This window comes from Notamacropus eugenii, chromosome 7 (genome assembly GCF_028372415.1).
Source record: "Notamacropus eugenii isolate mMacEug1 chromosome 7, mMacEug1.pri_v2, whole genome shotgun sequence".
Lineage (NCBI taxonomy): Eukaryota > Metazoa > Chordata > Mammalia > Diprotodontia > Macropodidae > Notamacropus > Notamacropus eugenii.
Genome location: NC_092878.1, coordinates 88,754,075 through 88,776,899, shown reverse-complemented (window position 1 = coordinate 88,776,899; position 22,825 = coordinate 88,754,075). Strand labels below are relative to the sequence as shown.

Here is a 22,825-nt window from a genome sequence, read left to right as displayed (position 1 = left end):
GACTTCAACATCCTACATGTATTAATGGCCAATACCGCTTGCAATGACGGTCCTCCAACTGAGAACCCAAAAGGCTGAATTCCACAAAAGAATCAGGCAGTTTATCTAGAGTGAGAAGGAGATTTAACAGAGGCTTATCAAGCAAGTTGACTAGGCAGGGAAATGATGATGATGATGATAATAGCTGATATTTCTAAAGAGGTTTAGAGAGTACTTTACATACATTATTTCCTTTGGTACTCATAACAATCTTGTGAGATAAATACTAGTATTATCTCCTTTTTATAATGAAGAAACTTAAGCTCAGAGAATTTAAATGATTTGAGGTGGCCTTAGAACTCACACTGCCTCATTATACAAAGAAAATAGAATCATTAGCAGTAGTCTTAAAGCTATGAGACAGATATTTCTTAAAGAAGGACTGCCTGTTTAAGCCTATGTTGACATAAATTCATGTGTACTCACTTGCTGGGGGGGAGGGGAAGGGACGCAGAAGGGGAGAGAGAGAGAGAGAGAGAGAGAGAGAGAGAGAGAGAGAGAGAGAGAGAGAGAGAGAGAGAGAGAGAGAGAGAGAGAGAGATTGTTAATTAACCTTTTCCCCATCAGAATAGTCATCAGATTATAGAATCCATAGATTTAGAATGAGAAAGGACCTTAGAGACAATTTTTTAGTGTAAAACTTGATAAAGTTTTTAATATTATTTATAATGACTACTTATTCTAGGATCCTTCTCCCCTTTTCCCTCCTATTTCTCTATTAAGTGGAATATATTTCTCTACCCAACTATGTGTGTGTACTTTTCCCTTCTTTGACCAATTTAGATGAGAATGAGGTTCAAGTGCCACCTGCTCCCCCTACTCCCTTAGAGGCAATTTAATGGAGCTCCTTGATTTTACAGATGGAGAACTGAGGGCCTTGCTCAAGGTCACACAGGAGGAAAGTAGAAAAGCTAGTATTCAAATACAAGTTCTCTGCCTCCAAACCCAGCATGCTTTCCACTGTACTACACCCCCATTGAATGGTAGCTTCCTATCTACCACTTTCTAAAGAGATGGTGAGAAGCCAAGCTACTCCTCACTGTTCCATTTCCTCTGAAAGAAGAGAAGCTGAAAGCAGAGCTTTCTGTCTGGCAGACAGCACCAAGTAAGGGCAAAGGTACATTTCCATATATACCTGGGTCTTCAAGTCTGGCCACTATTTCTGTTCAAGTAAGTTTGCATTCTAGAATCTAGGTCTACTCTCTTTAAATTTAAAACAATTCCAAGGTCTGCCCAATAGGAAGGTCAATGGAAGTGGTCTTCCTTTTCCAAGGAAGGAGACACTTTTGAATGAAGGTGATTCCCCCAATCTTGTTAACATGACTAGTTTGGTTTCCACTTTTCTGAGGTCTCTTATTCTTTCTGAAGATAAATGAGATGAGGAGAACAATAATCAGGGTGAAACAAGGAAAGTTTTTCTCTAAATTACAAAAATTCTAGGTACAATAACATCATGGATTGTTCTTTCTCTCCCCAGCTCCCCACAGAGACACAAACCAAGTGAAAGCCTCCCTGCTCAAATCCATTCTCAGGGACAACAGCTTATTCTGGAGTATCTTTTCTCCATCTGTAAGTTACAGCCCTGGTCAATCCTGCTCCCTGCATCTCTAGCACTGGTCAGTCTTAGAGCAACACAGATTCCTTGCACTGTCCCATGATGCATTTCCATTCCTGGGTAGTATGCCCTGACTGACTCATTTTTGCCCCAAGGATAGTTTTGAGGGAAAGGTAACATATCATACCTCACTTTCTGAACAGGTAAGTTGGAATCAGGAATCAATTGATAATCTGCCATATTGCCAAAGATGACTGAGCAGGATGGTTCTTAACATTGCATCTATGCACATCAGTACATTTGCATGTTAAATAAACAAGGATGAAATCAGAGATCTTTGGAAGAACTGATTAATCACTTAATCAACAAGCATTTATTTAGCATCAACAATGGGTCAGGCACTGTACTAGGTATTGTGAAGACAAAGACAAGTGAAATAGTCTTACCATCAAGTTTCCATTCTGTTGGGTAGATGATATGTGTACAAATAATATTTTACATTATGTATAGTTAATTATTGTTCAGTCATTTCAGTCATGCCAAATTCTTCCACCCCTTTTGTGGTTTTTCTTGGAAAAAGATATTGGAGTGGTTTGTCATTTACTTCTCCAGCCCATTTTACAGATGAGGAAATGGAGGCAAACAGGGTAAATGACTTGCTTAGGGTCATGCAGCTAGTAAGTGCCTGAAGCCAGATTTGACTTTGTATTTTTCTGACTGCAAGCTCAGTGCTCTATCCACTGTGCCACCTAGCTGCTCCCATATGTAGAATAATACAAGGCAAATTTTTGGGAGGAATCACTGTAGCTGGAGGCATCAGAGAAAGCCTCTGAGGTTTGTAGGAAATTAATTTGTAAGGATTTAAAGAAGCGTGGGGGGATAAAAAGTGAGTAATACAACCCAGAAATAGGAAATAGAAGGATGTATGTGAGGAATATAGCAAGGACAGTTTGGTCAGTCCAAAAGCACCTGCAGAGTAATGTAAAGGATAGTGCTAAAGGAAGACCAAACCCTTCACAATTCTTACTGATTCTATCCTTTCCTCTTTAGAAATGGGTGTTCCTCTTGTATTCCAGCATCAAGGAGGTTGAATTTTCACTCTTTCAGACCTTCATTATGGGTGCTCGCTTCTGTTTTGTCAATGATAAGCAAAACATATTACTGATACTCTGAGTACACAAGCTCCTTTTGAGTCCTGAATGCTATTGAAGACAAGGGTAGTGAATTTCAAAGCATGGTAAGCAAATTAATTCAATGATCGCTGATCATTTTTGGCACACTGTAGGGAAAATCATACTAGACTTGCAGTCAGAAGTTGTTTAGTCATGTCTGACTCTTCCTGCACCCATCATTTACACTCCCCTGAATTTTCCCCCTACATCTGTAAAATGGGTATAGTCATATTTTGCATATGAGTTTTACAGGGCTTTTGTGAAGCAAGCATACTATAAATCTTGAAGTAAGGTGAAAATTCAAGTTCCTATTTTAGTGTCATTCTCAATAGCTATGGTAATAGGGATAATGCTGGGGAATCTTTTCATCATAATTATCAATAATAAAAATTATAAAATAATCATTGTCATTCTCATATCAGTTGTCGATTCTAGTTTAACAACCATCTGCTCAGACTAGACACAACTTCGACTTTTTCAGAAGCAGCACTTTTGCCAACTTTAGGCTGACTAGAAGAGGTAGCTGAAAAGGTAGACAGTGGAGGAGAGCTAGAGTTTTACAAAGAATCCTGGAGAAATGGAGGAATTTGAGATGGAGTTCTCTTGCCAACCCTCATGCTCAACTCTTTTTGTATAATCAAAATATGGTTTTGTTTTTCTCTGGTAAGGAAATATATTGATGAAGGCAGGCAAATCATTCCCCTTCTTTAGGGCCTCAGTTTCCTCATTTGTAAAAGTGAGGTGAACCAAATGATCTTTAGGATCTTTTCCAACTCTAAATCTTTTTATCCTATAAGAAAGTAGAGAAATAGCATCTTTTTTTCTTTGTCTTTCTGAGAACAAAGACAAGCCTCATAATGTCACCAGCTCACTTTTACACGTCTTTAAGACTTAAGAAATACATTCCCCACAACAATCCAGTGAGAGAGACAGTACAACGGTTATTATTCTCATCTTAAGATGAAGAAATGAAAGCCTAACCAGTATCACATAAGAATCAGTAAGGGGCAGATTGATGGGGACAAGTAGGTGGCTAGAGTGGATAGAGTGCTGGACCTGGAGTCAGAAAGACTCATCTTAGTGAGTTCAAATCTGGCCTCAGATTCTTCACTGTGTGACCCTGGGCAAATCATTTAACCCTGTTTGCCTCAGTTTCCTCAGTTGTAAAATGAACTGGAAAAGGAAATGGCCAAAGCACTCCAAATGGGCTCACAGAGTCAGACATGATTGAACAGTAAGGACAACAAAGGGGCAGAGCTAGGACTCCAGGGCAGGTCCTCTCATTTAAAATCCAGGGTTCTTATACCTGCCTGTAGTTGCTGTACTTGCCTTTTTGCCATAATGGTCCAAACACAGGATATCAGGAGGACTGCTACAGTGAAATGAGTTATTCTTTTCCTTCATGCCTTCAGATATCTGAGATGCAGCAATTTTATTTGAAAGAGACCATGAACAAAAACTTCTCTCCATTAGTACCTAATTAACATTTTCCCCAAACTCATAGGAGCTATTTTGGTCATAGCAACTCTTGAACACTACCAAAGGGTAAAGGGGGTACAATTTGCATTAGTAGAGAGGGCACCCACATCAATAAATCACAGATCTTTGGAAGAATTGGAATTAGCTATATGAGGAATATCGCTTTTGCTTTTGCTTTAAGAAGCTTGTACACAACATCTGTGTTGCAAAGTGAAAAGTGGAAAGCGCCCAGGATTTGGAGTCAAAGTGCATGGGTTTGAAGTCACTTAAAGTTCTCTAGACTTTAATGTCATTGTAAAATGGACCAGGTATTCTCAGAGGTCTTCCCTACCTTAAGGTCCTATGACAATTTAGATCTGCAATATTTTTGAAAAAGTAGGACTGATGCCCCAAAAGATAGGACATTAAAGCACAGAAAGGGGGAAAAGTGTCTTATAAGTTCATATAATTGGTGAAGCCCAAACTAGGATAACAAAATTGTTAAAAATCTGTAATAGATTTATTCTGAAATTAACAACAAAAAAGATAAGCATATCCTTGTGCAAAGTAGGACAGAAAGGAATGTTTGCATATGCAGTTGAAATCTACCCCACAGATAGCCTGCTTCTCTCTCTAAGTATTCCAAAAATTCAACATTCCCCCCCCCCAATTAATTCTGCTTGTCTGTTTCCTATTGACCTTTTCCTTCTGCTCTTTTCTGTTCATTAAAACAAAAAACAAAACAAAACTACTTTAATTATTGTATTTTCTTACTCCTTTTTTTTTTCTTTTTGGTAATCTTTTTCTTCAAACTCTCCCCCAATCTTTCCTCAAATTGAAAGGAAGAGAAATAGTAACAGCACCCAAACCCTTTTACCAAATATGCATAGACAAGGTAAACAAATCACAATGGCCAAATCTTATACCATATCCTGAGCCAGTGGTCTCATTGTATGAGAATGGGTAACACTGGTCCTCTAAAATAATGTTTCGGTGAACCTTTCTTAAGCATCTCCAAGTAGCACAGTGGAGAGAGTGCTAGACCTAGAGTTGGGAAGATTCATCTTCTTTTGTTCAAATCTGGCCTCAGACATTAGCTGTGTGATTTTGGGCAAGTCACTTAATCCTGTTTTCCTCAGATTCCTTATTTGTAAAAATGAGCTGGAGAAGGAAATGGCAAACCACTCTAGTATTTTTTTACCAAGAAAACCACAAATGGGGTAATGGAGACACCCCCAATTAAAACAACTGAATGACAACAAGCAAAGCTCAAATATAGGGTCAACACAGATCCTGCTCAAAAGGTACACCTGTAGATTGTCCCTATATGCATCTTGTTTGTGCATAATTGTTTTCATGTTGCTTGCTCCATCAGACTGTGAGTTCTTTGAGAGAAAACAGAGACTACTACTACTACTAGTCTAGTAGTCTTTCTTCATATGCTCATCACTTAGCACAGTACTTGGCACATCTTATTATGTGGAATAAATCATTGTTGACTGACTATAGATGGGATGTGAGCCTTTGTCTTTTGACTTACAATTCTTCTCCCTTAGGCCACTGTTGTCTCTAAGAACTTTAATGCTTTTATGAAAATTCTCAAGCATTGTAATCCTCTTCTCATTCTCCAGGCTATTTCAGAGAAAGACCAAGGCTTTGGGCACATAGTTTCAAAGACAGATTGGCACAAGAGAAGGAGCTCTGCATCTAGGCAAAAAGGACCTGATTTCGAATTCCATCTCTTCGCTTTACTGCCTGTGTGACTTTGGTCAAGTCACCTAGTCTAAGCCTTAGATTTCTATCTTTAAAATGAAGAGGTTGAACTGGATGCTCTCTGAGTCCCTTCCTGCCTCAGTCTATGATCTTTTGAAAATCTGACAAAGATATTTTGCATTTTTATCAAATGACCCAAGTTATGTAACTCTCTACTGCTTGATTGAATGAGAGAGAGAGAGAGAGGGAAAGAGAGAGAGAGAGAGAGAGAGAGAGAGAGAGAGAGAGAGAGAGAGAGAGAGAGAGAGAGAGAGAGAGAAAGAGACAGAGACAGAGAGAGCAATTGGTTGAAGTAGAGGCTAAGCAATCTAGAAGCAATGCTTACCAAAAGATGTATGCTGGGAGAGGAGACAGAAAATTCACTCATGCCTTATGTGCATCTATGATTTTTCTGCTTTTGGTGGCTCCCTGTGGGAGGAAAAGTGTGTTTAAATAAAATTCATTTCAGTTGAAGCTCCCAGTGGCTAATGGAATTTGTTGTAAAACTTCCACCTGGGTCACCAACTATGGGAAACTTTCTTATTTATTTTTATTTGTCACAGCAGGTTATACTCACAAAGTCCAGGTGTCACATGGCTTTAGAACTGAAATGAAGGTCCAGTAGGTCTGTGAAAGGTAATCAACACAGGACTCCTACATTTGAAGGAAATGAAGAAAATAGATTTTATCTAGTATTATTGGTCAGGGTATGAATCTGGTGTTCCCCAAACAAAGACATACAGTTAAACTTAAACATAGAGGGTTAGGGACAAAGTGCACTAGCAATCTGTAAAATCTGCATAAAATGTTTTGCCCTCCCTTTTTACCAGAGAAAAAGTCTAAATTATTATGACATTAAAAGATAAAATATATATAATCCTATACAATACAGTGCACATATTTTATGCATTTCCACGTTTCTAAACATTTTTTTGTGTGTCATCTGCTGCCCTTCACCTGTTGTCTGGGTGTCTACAAAACTGTCCCCAAATTTCCATTTAATTTCTTATGCTGATCCGAGACATAACCAAACCATGATGGGGAAAGACATGATGGGGAAGGGATAACTGCATTTAAGATAAAAGATTTCAGGTACTTATGGTCTGTTGTCTCAATTGTTCCACTCTCTGGTGGAGACTAGGAGAATGAAGACAGAAGGAAATGCTGACTTCCTTCACAAGGTATTCAGTGGTGTAAAATTCGGGACAAGGTAGGCACACTTTTTGGATTCCTAAAGTCATCTCTCTCCCCTTAGTAGAAAGAGAAACTTAGCTTTATCTGAGCTTACTGATTGCAAGTATAGATTTTTATAACTGCTTCTGCCTATGTTATTAAGGAAAGCCCTATTTATTCATAGCTATCAATTCCAAATCCATCACACATTAAAAAAATTTATTTCTCTAATTTCACTACAGCAAGTATTAAATTTTATTGAGGACTTTTCTTGAAAGGGAAAATAAGGCTTCTCTAAATTACATCTCATTTTATTTTCATTATGTATTATTTTCTTTCCAAGTCCCTAGCTATGTTTGCTTAGATAAAAAACACACTTTGCAATGTGAATTTCCTGTACTTTAAAAAAAGTTTTTCCTTTGGGGATTTTATCATGTAAGTCTTTACACAAAAATCTAATCTCCAACATTTTAGTTCTTGTTTAGAATCTCTAAATTCATTATAAAATCTGCATAAATTCATAATAGACATTCCCATTACCTATATTGGTAATGATTTGCTCTATAACTCACATTCCTTCTTACTCCTAGAACAGGTAGAGGACATAGAATATAAGTGACTTGCCCAGGATCATACAGTCAGGATGTGACAGCATAGGTAGTTGAAGCTAGGCCTTTCTAATTGGGAGACAAGCTCTCTATCCACTACAGTATATAATACTAAGCAATATTATTGTCTATCACTTTCTTAAGACAGTAGAAAGTTCAATTATCTTTCAGTCTGCCCCTGAACATTTCTAAGATGTCCTCATTTTGCAAATGAAGAAACTAAGGTGAAAGAGGCTAAATAACTTGCTCAGAGTTACAAAGCTAAGAGGCTTTTGAAATGGGATTTGAATTCAGATCTTGACTCTAAGTCTCATGCTCTGTCTATACTGATTCTATAATGGCCTCTACCTGTGATCTAATTTGGATCCAAATAATGCCCAAGCTATTCAAGTTAGGTTTTTTTTTACACACATTCCAATTTTCCTCACATTATACTTGCTTTTCAGTGTTTTGCCTTTTTCTAAGCTGTCAGTTTGTGATACATTCCAGTTATCAGAGACTTTCATGGACTCTAGTGAGATGTATATAAATGCATGTATCAAATTGACCCATCTGGATAACAGAAAATTCCCAGACAGGCCATTTTTGACTGAGCCACTTGCGTGGTCTGCTGTAATATTGTATTCTGTTCTGTTTTACATTTTGATGTGATATTTCTATTCTACTTCCTGTACATCAACAAGGATTCAGAATTTGCTATCCAGATTATCCCTTAGGGTGTGTCTACACTCACTTGTCACTGGTACATCCAAAATGCAATGATTGAAAACAGTTGAAAATTTTACCCAGGTTTCAGTCCTGGGGTTAGCCAATTGATCACAATACTTTGTTGCTTTAAAAAACAAAAAGAAAAATGGTTTTGTCCATGCTTGTATAATAAGGTACCATGTTTCAAAATGCATCACTTTAGAAGGGAGAAAGCAGTGTGGAAAAAAGCAATAAGCTTCTCTATGAGGCAGTTCAAGCATCAATAGGCAGATTTTTTTATTCTTTCCAAAAGTGGCTCAGTGCCATTAAGTGATGGAAAGGTAATAGGAAACACCAACTCTCTAGCAGTTCAGTGATCTGAGAGGTAAAAACATTCATTAATTTAGTTCTTCATCAGAAGGCTGACAAATGAGCACAGTCAGGATTTTCTTTTCTAGCTAAAATTATTTTTTGTATATTATTCTTTTGCTCATTTTGCCATTGGGATCAATCATGCTTGTTGTTCACACTCAATGCAAAATGTTGCATAGTTTTCAAAACATCCCATTTTGTCAAGCTTTCATCAGTTGATGGGCAAATTTATTCTTGTCATCCTGGTGGAATCACTATATTTATTTCTAATAATGATGACTCAAAGGAAAATTTTGATTTTTCTATAGTTATATATTTAAGTATGGCATAAAGGTCATTTGAAAGAGTGAAAGTGGGCATACCTGCATTGGTAAAAAGAATTTTTTCATCTGAGTGCCCTATAACAATGAAATTATAGTTCTAGTCTCTATCCCTATATATTTTCAAACAAAAAGGTATCTTAAACATCCTGTTATGGATGGAACACTTAACTTGAGATATGCAAACTTGTTTTTGAAGCTATTTTGGTAACTATATGTAAACATAATTGGATTTTTCATAATCCTATATATTTTATGTACTTAAAACATTATTCTGAGAAGGGGTCTATGACATAAAAGTCTTGGGAAATTTTGCTCCAATGTAAACCCCACTTTTTACATATGAGGAAATCAAAGCCCAAAGGGATTGTGACTTAAACTTGGAGGATGTTGGAAGTAGAAGAGCATTTCATTTAGTTTGCTTTCATTTAAATTGTAGACTATCAAGCACTTTTAAGAAAGCTACAAGTCAAAAAGAAAAAAAAAGAGCTAGACTCATCCCAGCTAATGTCTGTCATTTTAGAGATGAGGAAACTGAAGCTCTGAGATATTAACTGACTTGCCTAAGGTCAGACATCAGGTTAGTGGAAGGGTTGGGACCGGAATCAAAGACTATTGGCTCTAGATCTAGTTCTTCCATCCTGCCATGTTGTTTATATCAATGAGACCTTACTTCTTTGGGATTATGACCTTTTGTTTGTTTTATGTCACATACACTTTAAATCAAATGAATTATAATTAATTTGTTTTTTTTTAAACATTACCTTATTCCTTTCAATAAAATTGAAAAATACTCTGGGAGTGTTGCAGAACCAGAGTTGCAAAACACTGCTCCAGACCAAGAGCTCCTTACTTCAAGCCCTTTGCAGATGTAGCTGAAAATCACATTGGCCCTTTTCACTTTGTTAACTCATTTGTCATTTCCCTGGCAAGCGAAATTAACCAATGGATATTGACTGATGAATGGGAGTTATAGTAAAGACTTCTCTTTGAAGCCCCAGGCATTTGTTTCCAAATAAACCAAATGAGTTAGTGAGTACTTGTGTAATTTATGTTTTTTCATTTATATGACTTATTTCCATGATGATGTGGAGATTAGTCCATTTTACAAAAGACAAGAGAAACTGGATTTAAAGAGCATTAAGGCTTGCAAAAAGCCTACCCAAACCTGGTAATTCAGAGTTATGGTGACAGACAGACTGTGACTCATGCTTTATTGGAGACAAAGAAAAAAGATTTCACTTAAGCGTGGGCTGGGACCTTTTCATGTTTAAATGACTTTAAAATATTAGTTTAATAAATGTTTTACCTTCCCTTCCATTCTCTTCCCTTCCTTTCCCCTCCTTTCCCCTCCTTTCCCTTCCTTTCCCTTCCTTTCCCTTCCTTTCCCTTCCTTTCCCTTCCCCTCCTTTCCCCTCCTTTCCTTTCCTTTCCTTTCCTTTCCTTTCCTTTCCTTTCCTTTCCTTTCCTTTCCTTTCCTTTCCTTTCCTTTCCTTTCCTTTCCTTTCCTTTCCTTTCCTTTCCTTTCCTTTCCTTTCCTTTCCTTTCCTTATAAATCCTGCCAAATTATTAGCTCCATTGGTAGTACAATGTAGAAACTGAAAAACTCCTTGTATTTGCAGTTGGATTCTAGCCTATGTAAGGATTACAGCCCAGAGGCCACAGTGATGTCATGATGAGATTGAGGAGGATGCATTTTGGCAAGATTGAAACCAATGCCAAATTCATGACGCCCAAATTTATGATTGAACTCAAAACTTCCTACAAATTCATGACTACCTAATTTATGATTGAACACAGGGCTTCCCAGCTTATAGTTTTAAGCTCATGCACTAATAAATAAAGTTTCCTGGACCTCAAAGTACATCCAGTGGCCTACAATTTGCTGTTCCTGCTTCACTTTAAAACCTTCACCTAGAAACAACCAATGCAAAGATGGCATGATTTAGGTTTGGGAAGGTGAAGGAATATGCAATCTTGTCAAAAAATAATTAAAAACATCAATACTCATAAAATTACAAAAATCAGATCTGGAAAAGACTCATCATATCTTTTGGACTAGTTGGGGTTGTCTTGACAATTCTTTAAAATTTATGATTTTAGTCCTGTTCTCTTTTGGTAGTAAGTCTCAAAGGATAGTGCTGAGAATGCCCCCTTTGCTTCCCCCCTTGAAAGACTGCTCCAAAATCCAATTCAGATTTCTCTTGACCTTTAGCATAGGTTTAATGCTTTCTGATTTTTATCTTAAAACTCCTAGTCATAGGCTGACATGATGCCAAACATCTGGATGCAAATAGAAATAGGCAATCATTTGATATTTTGTTTAGGTAATGCCAAGCATATTTAGCCTGACATTCAAGGCCTGCCACAATCTCACCTAACTGTCCTGTGCACCCTTTTTGCTCTCTACTCCCTGAAAAGAGCCCTATGACTCACAGCACTTGTCACAGACTGCCTTTATTACTTTTATAGCTATCTATACACCATAGCTCCCATACACATGTCCTATAATATCCTTAAAGGTAGGGACCATTTCTTGTGTAATTTTGTGTTTATATAATGGTTAAGATTGCTAACTGTGAAGTTAAGGGAGGAATCCTGGGAGATTTACTGAGGAAATCCCTGAGAAATCCTGAAGGTGGGTGTCATGGTAGCTGTGACAAGACCAAATTATGAATGGACACTGAAAAGGTCAACTATAGCTCTGAAACAATGGGGACACTGGACTGTGGGTAGGGAACAGAATGAGAGTGACTTGAGAGAACAGTAGCCAAAAGAGACTGGGGAGGTTGGAGTGGAGGGAGCCTGCCTCTGAAAGGATTTCAAGGTTACATAAGAAAACTATGGCAGACATTTCAAGACAAAATCTAATATTGCATAGGAAAATCATTATTTTATTTGAGGATCATCATAAGTGAGTTCCTTTTTATTTTTTGCTTCATGAGAACTGGGTAAAGAAACTATAGATGTTTAACATAGAAAACAAAAGATTCAGGAGGAAGAGGAGGGTTATCGTCAAATATCTGAAGGGCTGTCCTAAGTAAGAGGGATTAAACTTTTTCTACTTGGTCCTGGAAGGCAGAAGTAGGAACAATACATGAAGTTGCAAAGTAACAAATTTAATCCTGATGTCAGAAGGAACTGCCTGACTATTGGAGCTATCCAAAAATCGAGTGACTCTTTTGATAGCCTTCAAGCAAATGGTGGATGACCACTTGCGGACTCCATTATAGAGAGGATTCTTCTTCAAGTATAGGAGGATCTAGATGCCTTCCAAGCTTTCTTCTGACTCTGAAATTCTGTGATTTTGTTGGGACAGGATCTGGGTATGTGCTCTGGCTTTGCAGAGATGGATATGAGAACTGGCCCCTTTCTGTGGGGTGTGAATCCTGGTCTCCAGTCAAAGAGACTAAGTGACCATTCAGAAGTTGCTGTTTCATGCATGATGTCCACTAGCAAGAGGTTGGAGCATATGTCCCAGATAGCTGTCGCATAGCACCTCTGCCGTTCTAGGATTCTGTGATTCTCTCTTGACTAAAGTTTGGGACACTAGAGCCAACCTGCTACCTTTTATTTATTTTCCCATAACAGAGAAACTAGTATTGAAGAAGAAAATGACTTCAGATATATTAAGGTGCTATTAATATTTATATTTAATTTATATACTTATATTTATAATATAACATTACAAATGACATAAATATATATATTTATATGATTGCAAGTTTAATAAAGGGGACCTTTTCCCATTATGAAATTATATGCCCAAAGTATTCCCTTGTTTAAAGCCCTCCTCCTTTTTATCTCCCTGCCAGAAAGTTCAATTTTTAAAAATTATTAAAAAGCAATATAAAAATAATTAAAATCCCCTAAAAATATTGTTTTTCACTTAACTGATGCTGAAACTGTCAAAAAAAGCTTTATAAATATGCTGTGCCAATTTTTCAGAATTGAAACCTCACCGATCAGGATTCTCATTATTCACATAAAATAATTCAAGACTCTCCAAATAGGAATTTATTAAGAGAATACAAATCTGCATCATTGATATAGAGTTTGGATAGTCTTTTTAAAATTTCTATCATATAGAATTCCATTTGTAACATTTCAGGATTGGCATAGAGAGGAAATGCTTTATCCGGTATCCTATTTGATTATGTCTAACAAGAAACAAACTTCTGCCAAACTTCTATTTCCTTGAAAAGATTATTAAATTTCATTTCAGATTTGGGGCCAGAATCAAGACTGGCAAAAAAAAGGTAGCAGTTTGGCCGCCCCTACTGTAATACTGAAATGTTTGAGCTCACTTTTGCTAGTTCCTGTTAGGTCTATTAAATATTGCTAATTTTCTTTTATTAGTTTTGTTAAGAAGTTTTCAAGTTTTACTAGCACTATTCCTTATTTTATTGTTTAAGGTAGATTAGCATAGGCCATGGCCTAACACACCAAATCACAATATGAAAACATTTAGCATTTGTTCATTTTGATTTGTCTTAATGATCCACAGGAAGCAGTTCTGTCACAAACACAGATCTCAGTTTTTAAAAAGAAATTCTATAGCACAGTCCATTTATTTTCATGTGTAAGGATATGGGTTCAGTAAGGTTGCATAAGTTTAATAGCCTTCTCTGAGTTTTATTTCTTTCACATTTTTTACCTTATTATAAACTTAGCAATCATAAACAATCCCCCAATATTCAAAATGCATTCTAAAACTCACTGTCCATAAATTAGTAAATTTTTGTTAGTGTGCTTTTAAAATACATATTTTATGCAAACTTACATAATCATATATTTATTCTGATTCTTCCATTCCATTCTTCTTCTGTACTTCCATTTCAGATATGCCTTCTCATATTTCTATATGTTCTTCATATTTATCAGTTGTAATGCAGTAATATTTGATAAGATGCATACACCATCATTTATTCCTGTCACTAATATTCTCGGATTTTGTTCTAGCAATGAAATGAGTATATCAAAGAATATGAACAAAATGATATTGTGACATGTCAGTGAAATGCAACTTCCTTGAGAGGAGGAACCATTTTTGTGTCCCTAGAGCTTTATACATAGTAAGTGTTTAATAAATACCAAATTATATTTGATTAGAAAAAATTTATGTATTTTTGTCTTGATGCAAAAAAATACTCTCTGACATATACATTTACAAATGACATTATATTAAAGGACAATTTATCATTGATTAACAGAATGAAGAGAACTGTCTTTTAACTGATACTGTGCTATTGATATCAACTTAGCTGTGTGTCCCTAAGCAAGTCACTTAACCTCTCTATGTTTCAGTTACCTCATCTGTAAAATGAGGAGATTGGACTTAGACTTCTAAGATTTTTCCACCTCTAAAATTAGTGGTCAGTAAATTATGTGACTAGAATGCTGGTCTTGGATCCTGGAAGACCGGAGTTCAAATCTTGCTTCAGACACTTATTAGTTGTGTGGTCTTAAGTTATTTAACCCCTTTCAGTTTCAATTTCCTCATCTGTAAAATGAAGACAATAACATCAATCTCCCAAGGTTGTTGTGAGGATCAAATGATGTAACATGTATAAGGTACTTTGCAAGTCTTAAAAGGACTATGCTAATTATCATGTTGATAACGATCTACGATCAATGTTTTCTTTGATAAGAATTTTATTGTAACTTGGTTGATTCTGTTTATTACAGTGCTAGAGTAATTGTCTCCAATTCTATTTTAGGTTTGCTTTCCTCATTATGTTACTTCATACAAATCTTCCTATATCTTACTGTATTCTTTACGTTGATAATTACTTATAGGGCAGTGATATTCCATTACTTTCAGATACCAAAATTTGCTCCTTCATAATACTGGCATTAGCTTTCTACGCTCTACATTCCATGTGCCAATGGCAAATGGAATCATCTTTGCAGATGTTTTTGTATATTTTGTACATTTTTTTGTGTTTTGACCACATAGTGGGATTCCTTGCCTGAGGAGGTAATCAGACCAGGGTTGGGTAAGCAGATAGAATTTAGGGCACCTTTTCTAGCCCCCTTCCTCACACCAGGAGGTGAGCAGTGCGATCCTTAAAAGGCTGCTCAGACACCCAGGGGAGTGCTGAGTCCCACTGCTGCTTCCAGTGAGAAACAACCCTATGGCCTGGGCCACCTGTGTGCAGGGTTGTGACTATAGGTCCCAGTGTATCTGCATCTGCTGCTTAATCACTTGCCTGTCATCACAAGACTTGGAGGTATAACAGTGAAATGGTATGGGTGATGTTTTTTGAGTCGTTTGTAAAGGATTTAAGTGTGAGGCAGAGTTGCATGAAGTTGTCAGACTCACTCTCTCCTCCAGAATCATCAGAGTCCAGTGGCAGGACAGAGTTAAGAAGGCTGGGGATGGTTCAGGATGCAGTGGATGACCTTGGGGTCTTCAGTACCTAACCAAGCTGTAAGTGCTCCACATTGCCTCCTTCATCTGCCTTCATGGCCTTTGGAACAAATTATTCTCATCTGCCCATTCCACCAGAGGAAGTCTTCACATGCTTGGGGCAGACATCCCTCCCAACTCAACAGTGGGTTTGAGAACCCGCAACCTGGTTTGGCCCGTCTGCAGAAACGGTTTATTGGGGTGTGGCCGCTGCACATGCTGCAGCTTCTTGGAGCCACAGATGAGAGTTAGGCGGAATAGGTGGACTCCAAAGGTGGAAAGAGCCCCAGAAAGGGCTCGGCAGACATCACACCAAAGGTACTGGTCCTCACTGAACACACCCTACACCCCACACTTAAATTTTAAGGACAGGTCCTTAAAAAAAAGTAATTTTAACAAATGAGTGCTGTATTTCACCGATAGCTTTTTTCTTACATTTGACTATAACAGGTTAAAGGCACAGTGGATAGAGTGTTGAGTTTTAATTCAGGAAGACCCGACTGAATCCTGCCTTAGGGAGTTAAGTTAGCCAAATTACTTAACCTTTCTGAGAATGTTTTCCATTTTTAAATGGGTATAATAGTATCACCTACAGGCCTGTTATGAAGATAAAATGGGTTAACCCATGTAAAACATTTTGGGAACTTTTAAGTACTATAAAATGGTAGCTATTTATTATGTTATTGTTACTATGTCATTAATGTGATTATTTTATATTTTTCTTAATAGTGATCTTTTCTTTCATTTCTAGTATGTCTAATCTTTTCACAGTGAATAATTTTTAATGTATTTTAATTTACCCTCTTTGCTATTTTTTCATGATGTTCATCAACAATATTGATCTATAGTTTTATGCCTCTGATTATTGTTTCTCTGATCTTTAATTAATTTTGGCATAAGGGCCATATTTGACTCATAGAAGGACTTTGGAAGATGACTTCTTTCTTTTTTTCTGCAAATAGTTTATTCAAAATAGAAATTATTTTTTCTTTAAGTGTTGGATAGAATTCATTTTTAAATTCACTGGGAACAAAATCTCTTTTCCCCTACCCTCTATGAACTGATTTTCATAACCTCCCTACCCCCCAAAAAACAACAACAAAAAATAGCTCCCTTCCCCCTCCCCAGGTTATTCTTAATGTATTTTTGCTATCAATTTTTACAAATCATTCCTTTGATTGCCTTTGTGTTGCCAGCACTGGGCACCTAATAAGTACTTAAAAATGTTGATTGATTGATTTGGAATTATTCATTTCTTTGTTTTCAAGTTCTTTTTTTTAGTTGCTTGCTCAATTGCCACCTCTTGGTAATCTTCTCAGTATTGCTTTTGTGTATACACACAGACACGCACACCTATATTTGGAGGCATAGATTTTCTTCTAAGGATTATTATAATTGCATTCCCTAAATTTGTACATTTTGTCTCACTGAAATGATTTCAACATGTAATTATTTATATAATTATTTATATTTAATTAAATTATTAAAATTAAAATTAAATTAAATTATAATTAATTATTATAATTATTTATAATTTATTATTTATATAATTTGTTTTTTAACCAACTCTTTTACTGATAAAAATTTTTATCTTATGATCCATAAGGATTATGTTCAACATTTCTTTCTCCTTCATTTGTTTATGACCAACTACATGACTGATTTTTGTAAAGGTGCCATACAATTTTGAAAAATATGTATACTTCTTTAATGTACAAGTCAATACCTATCAAATGTCTACTGCATGTAGTTGAGTTTTCCCCCTTAGCATTCTGTATGTAGCCTTAGGTGTTTCTTTTAAAATCTTTCTTTTACTTTTACTAAAGTCCAAAGAATGAATTATCAAAGATAGTACAAGAATGGAAATAAAAGTACAAATGCAAACTATTAACCACTTGAAAAATTCTCCAAATCATTAATAAATAAAAGAAAGGCAAGTACTCCAAAGATATTGGACAAAGGAAAAGAACCAAGTGTAATGGTAATTTAAATGGGAAGATCTTTCCCAGTAGACCCATGTTACCTGCTGAAGTGATATGAAAACCTGAGTCACATGAGTCTAAGTCACATGGAATAAGAAGGGGTGGAACAGGAAGAGTGGAACAGGAAGAAGCAGAGCTAGAGCTTCTGGTTATTGTTTCCTTCTTTCTTTTTGGCTTTTTGTCTGTTCACCTTGTTTATCAGATTAGTTTTCTAATTAGTTTTCTGCAGGCTTTGGTATCCTTCACTTGCAAATGCCTGATTGCTTAAGCCAGATGTCACCCCTTCTCCATGACTGTTATATGTCATCCCTGGACCTGGCATCAACCAAGTTCTGGATGCCAGCTAAAGAACTGAGACCTCAAATGGGACCTCTTAGGGCAAGGACAGCTCTACATCTAATTTCAGCAGGAAGTGGCTATGGAAGAACAGACTTTCACCCCTTATCCTAAGGGCTTTTGGGTCCCATTTGTTCAATGGGGGAATGATGAAGTGCTTGTATTCAAGCCCTACCCTAAGATATTGTTTTATGTGCTTGTCTTCTGTTATCCCTGTTAAAGTTCTGTTGATATCAGTTGCCCCATGGACCTATGAAATGAATATGAACGGCCTTGGGGCCACATGTAATGGTAGTTTAAATAGGAAGATCTTTCCCACTCATTAATAGGCCCATGTGACCTACCTGGGTCGCATGGAGTCTGTGGTGGGAGGAGTTTGCTGAATGGGTGGAACAGGAAGAGGCAGAGCTACAGCAGAGCTGAGAGGAAATTGGTCAGAGTCTAGTTAGAGCTAGGAAGGATACAGGCAAGCAGGCTGCTGGCTAGCATAAGTGAAAGAGCTTGTTTGTTATTTTGTTTAAGGGGACCTGCTTGTGATTTGTTTAATGGAACTGGTTTGTGGGAAGCCTAGCAGAGGGAAGGCTTGGGGATGGTGTTGTCCTCTGCATTGTTATTGCTAGATTTTATGGCTTTGGCTTTCTGGTGTCTGAATAAATATTTTTGTTCAGTCTTTCATGCGGAGAGTCTGTTGTATTTTGTGATTCAGAATTGCACTGAATATTCATGGCCACTGTAGGCACTGTGAATATTGTGTTAGTGCTACACCAAGATGTATACAAAATATTTTAGCATCACTTTTTTGTTATAATAAAGGACTAGATAATAAAGTAGGAGTCCATCAATTATAGAATGCCAGAACAGATTATGTTATATGAAAGTAATGGGATACTACTGTGTCATATGAAATGATGAAAGGGACAGATTCAAAGCTTATTTCTATGAACTGATATAGATTGAATTGAGAAAAACCAGGAAAAGGCTTAGTAAAGGAAAATGGTTTTGAAACATTTTAAACTGCAATCTGAATGACTGATCATGTCCAAGAAGATTATTAAGCATACTTCCCACCTCTTGGGAAAAAGACTATGGATTAACAGTTCAGAGAGAGACATAAATTTTCATATATGGAGAGCATGTGGATTTTTGCTTGACTTTTTGTTATAAAGGAGGACTTCACAAGTGGGAGGGTGAATAGGTTGATAGGTTTTAATAGTGATAGAAAATAGGAAAAAAAAGAACATTAATGGAACACTTAAACTACTCACACCAAAAGAGCAGAAGGATTTGTAGATTTCCAGACAAGGAAGTTTTGTTACCATCATGTTAAACAACATTATAAAGGTGGCTAGATGGCATGGTATGGACCTGGAGTCTGGAAGTCATGAACTCAAATTCATTCTCAGACGCTTATTAGCTATGTGACTCTGGACAAGTCACTTTAACCTCTGGTCTGCCTTAACATCCTCATCTGTCAAATGGGAGTAATGATAACACCTGCCTTCTAGGGTTGTTGAGAGAATCAGATGAGATGTTTGTAAAGTGCCTTGTAAACCTTAATGCCTTCTGTAAATGCTAGCTACTTTATTATAATGTGTATTACTATACACTTTTAAATATTATTATCATTGGTAGTAGTAGCTACACATCTTCTTTGTTGCTTTGATGGATCTGTGCTCTCACTGATATTTGTATTCCCTTCAATGGTGTAGATTACAACACCTCTGCCAGGCCTAGAGGCCTGTGGGCTACCCGAGTCTTCTTACCTTGCCTCTATCGGAGGTCTTCGGCTGGCCAAACTGGATAGTCGTATGAGAGAAGAGACCTTCCAGAGTCGAACAAGGGTTGAGCTTTATTCAGGGTCTCAGTTACAAGTGCAGGGGGAATTCTTCCTTAGGAGGGAGAGAGAAAGATCTCCCAAGGAGGCAAAGATCTTACAATAAGAGATTGGAAGTAGAAGTGTAAGTGGGGAGAGAGGGGGAGGGGAGAGAGGAGAGAGGAAAAGTGGAGCCTTCTGTCCTCACACGTGGCCCCTCTGCCCAAGAGAGCCTTCAGGCTTTCCTGACCCCAATTAAGCTCTCCAGTCGCATAGTTTGCATCTGAATACCGTGCCTGTTAGATAACAATAGGCGTGCCCAGATCCGGGACAGTCTCGAGGGGGATGCTCCTCCCATCATGTTTCTCACAGGAAGAGGCGGAAATACACGAGATAGCTCGGTTCACCTCGATTCCCAGCCGTTTTCCTGGGGGGCCTCGTGAGAACTCTAAGATTTAGAAGTTCCCACCTTTACCCGCCCGAGACTGTCCACATGGAATTGAGCTTCCATTCCCAGCACACCTCTTTGCCCTATCCAATCTAGTACAAGGCCTCCCATTAATCCTGTACAGGAATTGCCTTTATAGGTATCACCTTAACATTCTGGGGAGCTTTATTCTAGATCTCCTGATATTGTGCAAGTATCCTTGGGGCACATGACTTATTTATTGGTTATTCCTTTCTTTCTGACCCATCTGCTTTCCCAGTCATCCAAGTCATATGATTTATTTTATTTCAATTTTCTAAGGTTGCAGCCTACTAACAGCCATCACATACCTCTCAATTGCTCTTTGTAACCTGAATTCTTTGGATACTGTGGTATTCTATAATTTGCATTCACATGTCATCACCAGAAAAACATTAGGTTTATAAAAGATGAGACTTTGTTTCAGGGAGAAGCTTGAAGGTATTCAAAACAAAACAAAACAAAACATTGCATGATTTTCCACATGTTTTCTAGTCCATTATGTTCCCAGTTATCTTGGGTGCTAGTTTATTATCTGTCTGTGATGTTTGTCCATGACATACATATGATAGAACAGGTCTATTGGTTCTTTATATATCATAACCTAGACAAGAGACTTCTTTTATCCACTTGGTTTTTCCTGTGTGGATGGAGAAGCCTAGCATTTGAAGAGTTATTAATCTCATTTAGGAGATTTTGCAATATTGTGATGCTTGATACAATCAAACACGTAATTTGCAAATAAAAGCACATAAAGGACATCACCATCTGCAAGGAATCACACTATCCCTGCACTTCCATTTTATTCCTTATCAAATAGTTACCATTACATCAGCAAGCACCTTTGGTGAGAAACCTTTCCCTCCTTTTTATTTCATGTGATGCTTACAATCAGAGGGTAACCAGATGAAGTAATCTCAGATGTCATATTTTTTTTAAGTTCCTTTAGATGCTTCTGTTTGTGAAAAGACATTGTGTTGTTTGCATTAAGCTTCAGAATACTAAGAACTTCCTAAAAGAGAGGCATTTGATATATATTGTTGAAGGAGAGACTTTTAAGAAAACATTTTGCTCAACTGAATTAAGTGCCTTTCTTATAGTCAATGAATAATAAGGGCAAGAGAAACCTTATGTTCTCTGTACCCTTTAGGAAGGCAAAAAAGAATGTAGGCACACATGAAACAGTGTGATGTAAAGATAACTGATTCTGGAGTTAGAAGACCTAGGTTTGAAGGCCAGCTCTGCAACTTATTACTTGTTCACTCTTGGAAAAGCTACTTAATTTCTGTCTTTGTTTTCTCATCTGTAAAATGAGGGCATTATAACAGATGATCTCTTAGGAACCTTCTAGTCCCAAATTCTATGATTCTGCACAGATGATACTTTTCCCAGCTTTTTATCTCTTAGTCACTTAAAATAGTTCTTAAGACTCTATCTTATGCAAAGCATAAGTCTAAATAGTGGAGGATAAAGAAAATATGGTCCCTCTCTTTGAGGAGCTTGCCTCTAATTGTGTGAACACCCAAACCGTACTGTAGGTTGGCCTATGTTCACTTTGTTCTTTATGTTCTTTACTGCACGAGAACTTTTGGAATATCCAACACTATTACAGGTTTAACTCATGTAGTTTGAATGCCAAATGCATGCTTACTCAAAAGGCTATTTTATGGAGAACATGGTAAGAGCTTACTTGATGGTCGGAAGAAGCAGTATAAGATATCTCTGAAGAACTTTAGTAGTTACTATGTGACATGGGAAACACCAGCGTACGACCATCCAGCATGGACTGCCCTCATCAAAGAAGGCACTGTATTCCATGAACAAAATAGAATTGCAAAAGTACAACAGAAATGTGACTTGCACAAATCCAGAGCCACTTCTGCTCTAAATGTTCTAATGGACCACTTTTGCCCAAGTTGTGGTAGAACCTTCTGAACTTTTATTGTCTGATCAGCCACAACCAAACACACCATATCCTGACCTTGACTCCAATGCTATGATGTCATTGGTCTTTAAAAATGATGGACAAACAATAGGAACTATACAGAACTTCTATAATTCATAATTATATATATATATAAAACTACAATTCAACAAATTAGAGAAAAGTATTTTTCTTTTAGGGAGAAGAGGATAAGAAAGGAGAGAAGATAGGGAGAAGAAGATAAGAAAACTGGCCACCACATAAATACTACATAAATTTTTCTCCTTAGCTATAACAAAGTATGTGTCTGTTCATCCAGTAGATGAGAACAACTCGCATGGCTCTTATATATTCATATACTTTTATTCTTTTTGAAAACCTGCCAAGCATTTACCTGAAAATCATAGTAGATTTTGAACACTTTTTTTCTTGCTCTGGTCAGTGCCGCATGATTTATAGCCTTCCAGGCACATATGGATTGAGGGCAGGAAGCTGCATGTGGGGTGTGTATGATTTTCTTCTCTTGAAGGTATGGTGTTAGAAGCTTTTCTTATCTTCTATCAGTTGGATAAATCCATGCATTCAGTAAAGGAATCCATTGGGTCTTTCTCATACCTAACAGAGTATATATTTGTGTAGATGTGTATGTGTATGTACCCACATGTCCTGCACAGACCTATATTTAGTATATGTATACTCTCAAATATTCACACTGGTTTCAGAAGTGTATAGTTTTGATGGGGCTTTTATAGCACA

General features: G+C 37.1%; 1 protein-coding gene across 1 annotated transcript in view; it reads right to left on the bottom strand.

The window, feature by feature from the left end:
* LOC140514910 (uncharacterized) overlaps positions 1–22,825 on the bottom strand; it is a 47,800-nt gene that overhangs the window by 5,249 nt on the left and 19,726 nt on the right. Inside the window, exon 2 of the mRNA XM_072625401.1 lies at positions 6,323–6,405. The gene's annotated coding sequence lies outside the window, so the exon portion shown is untranslated. The remainder of the gene's footprint in view (positions 1–6,322; positions 6,406–22,825) is intronic.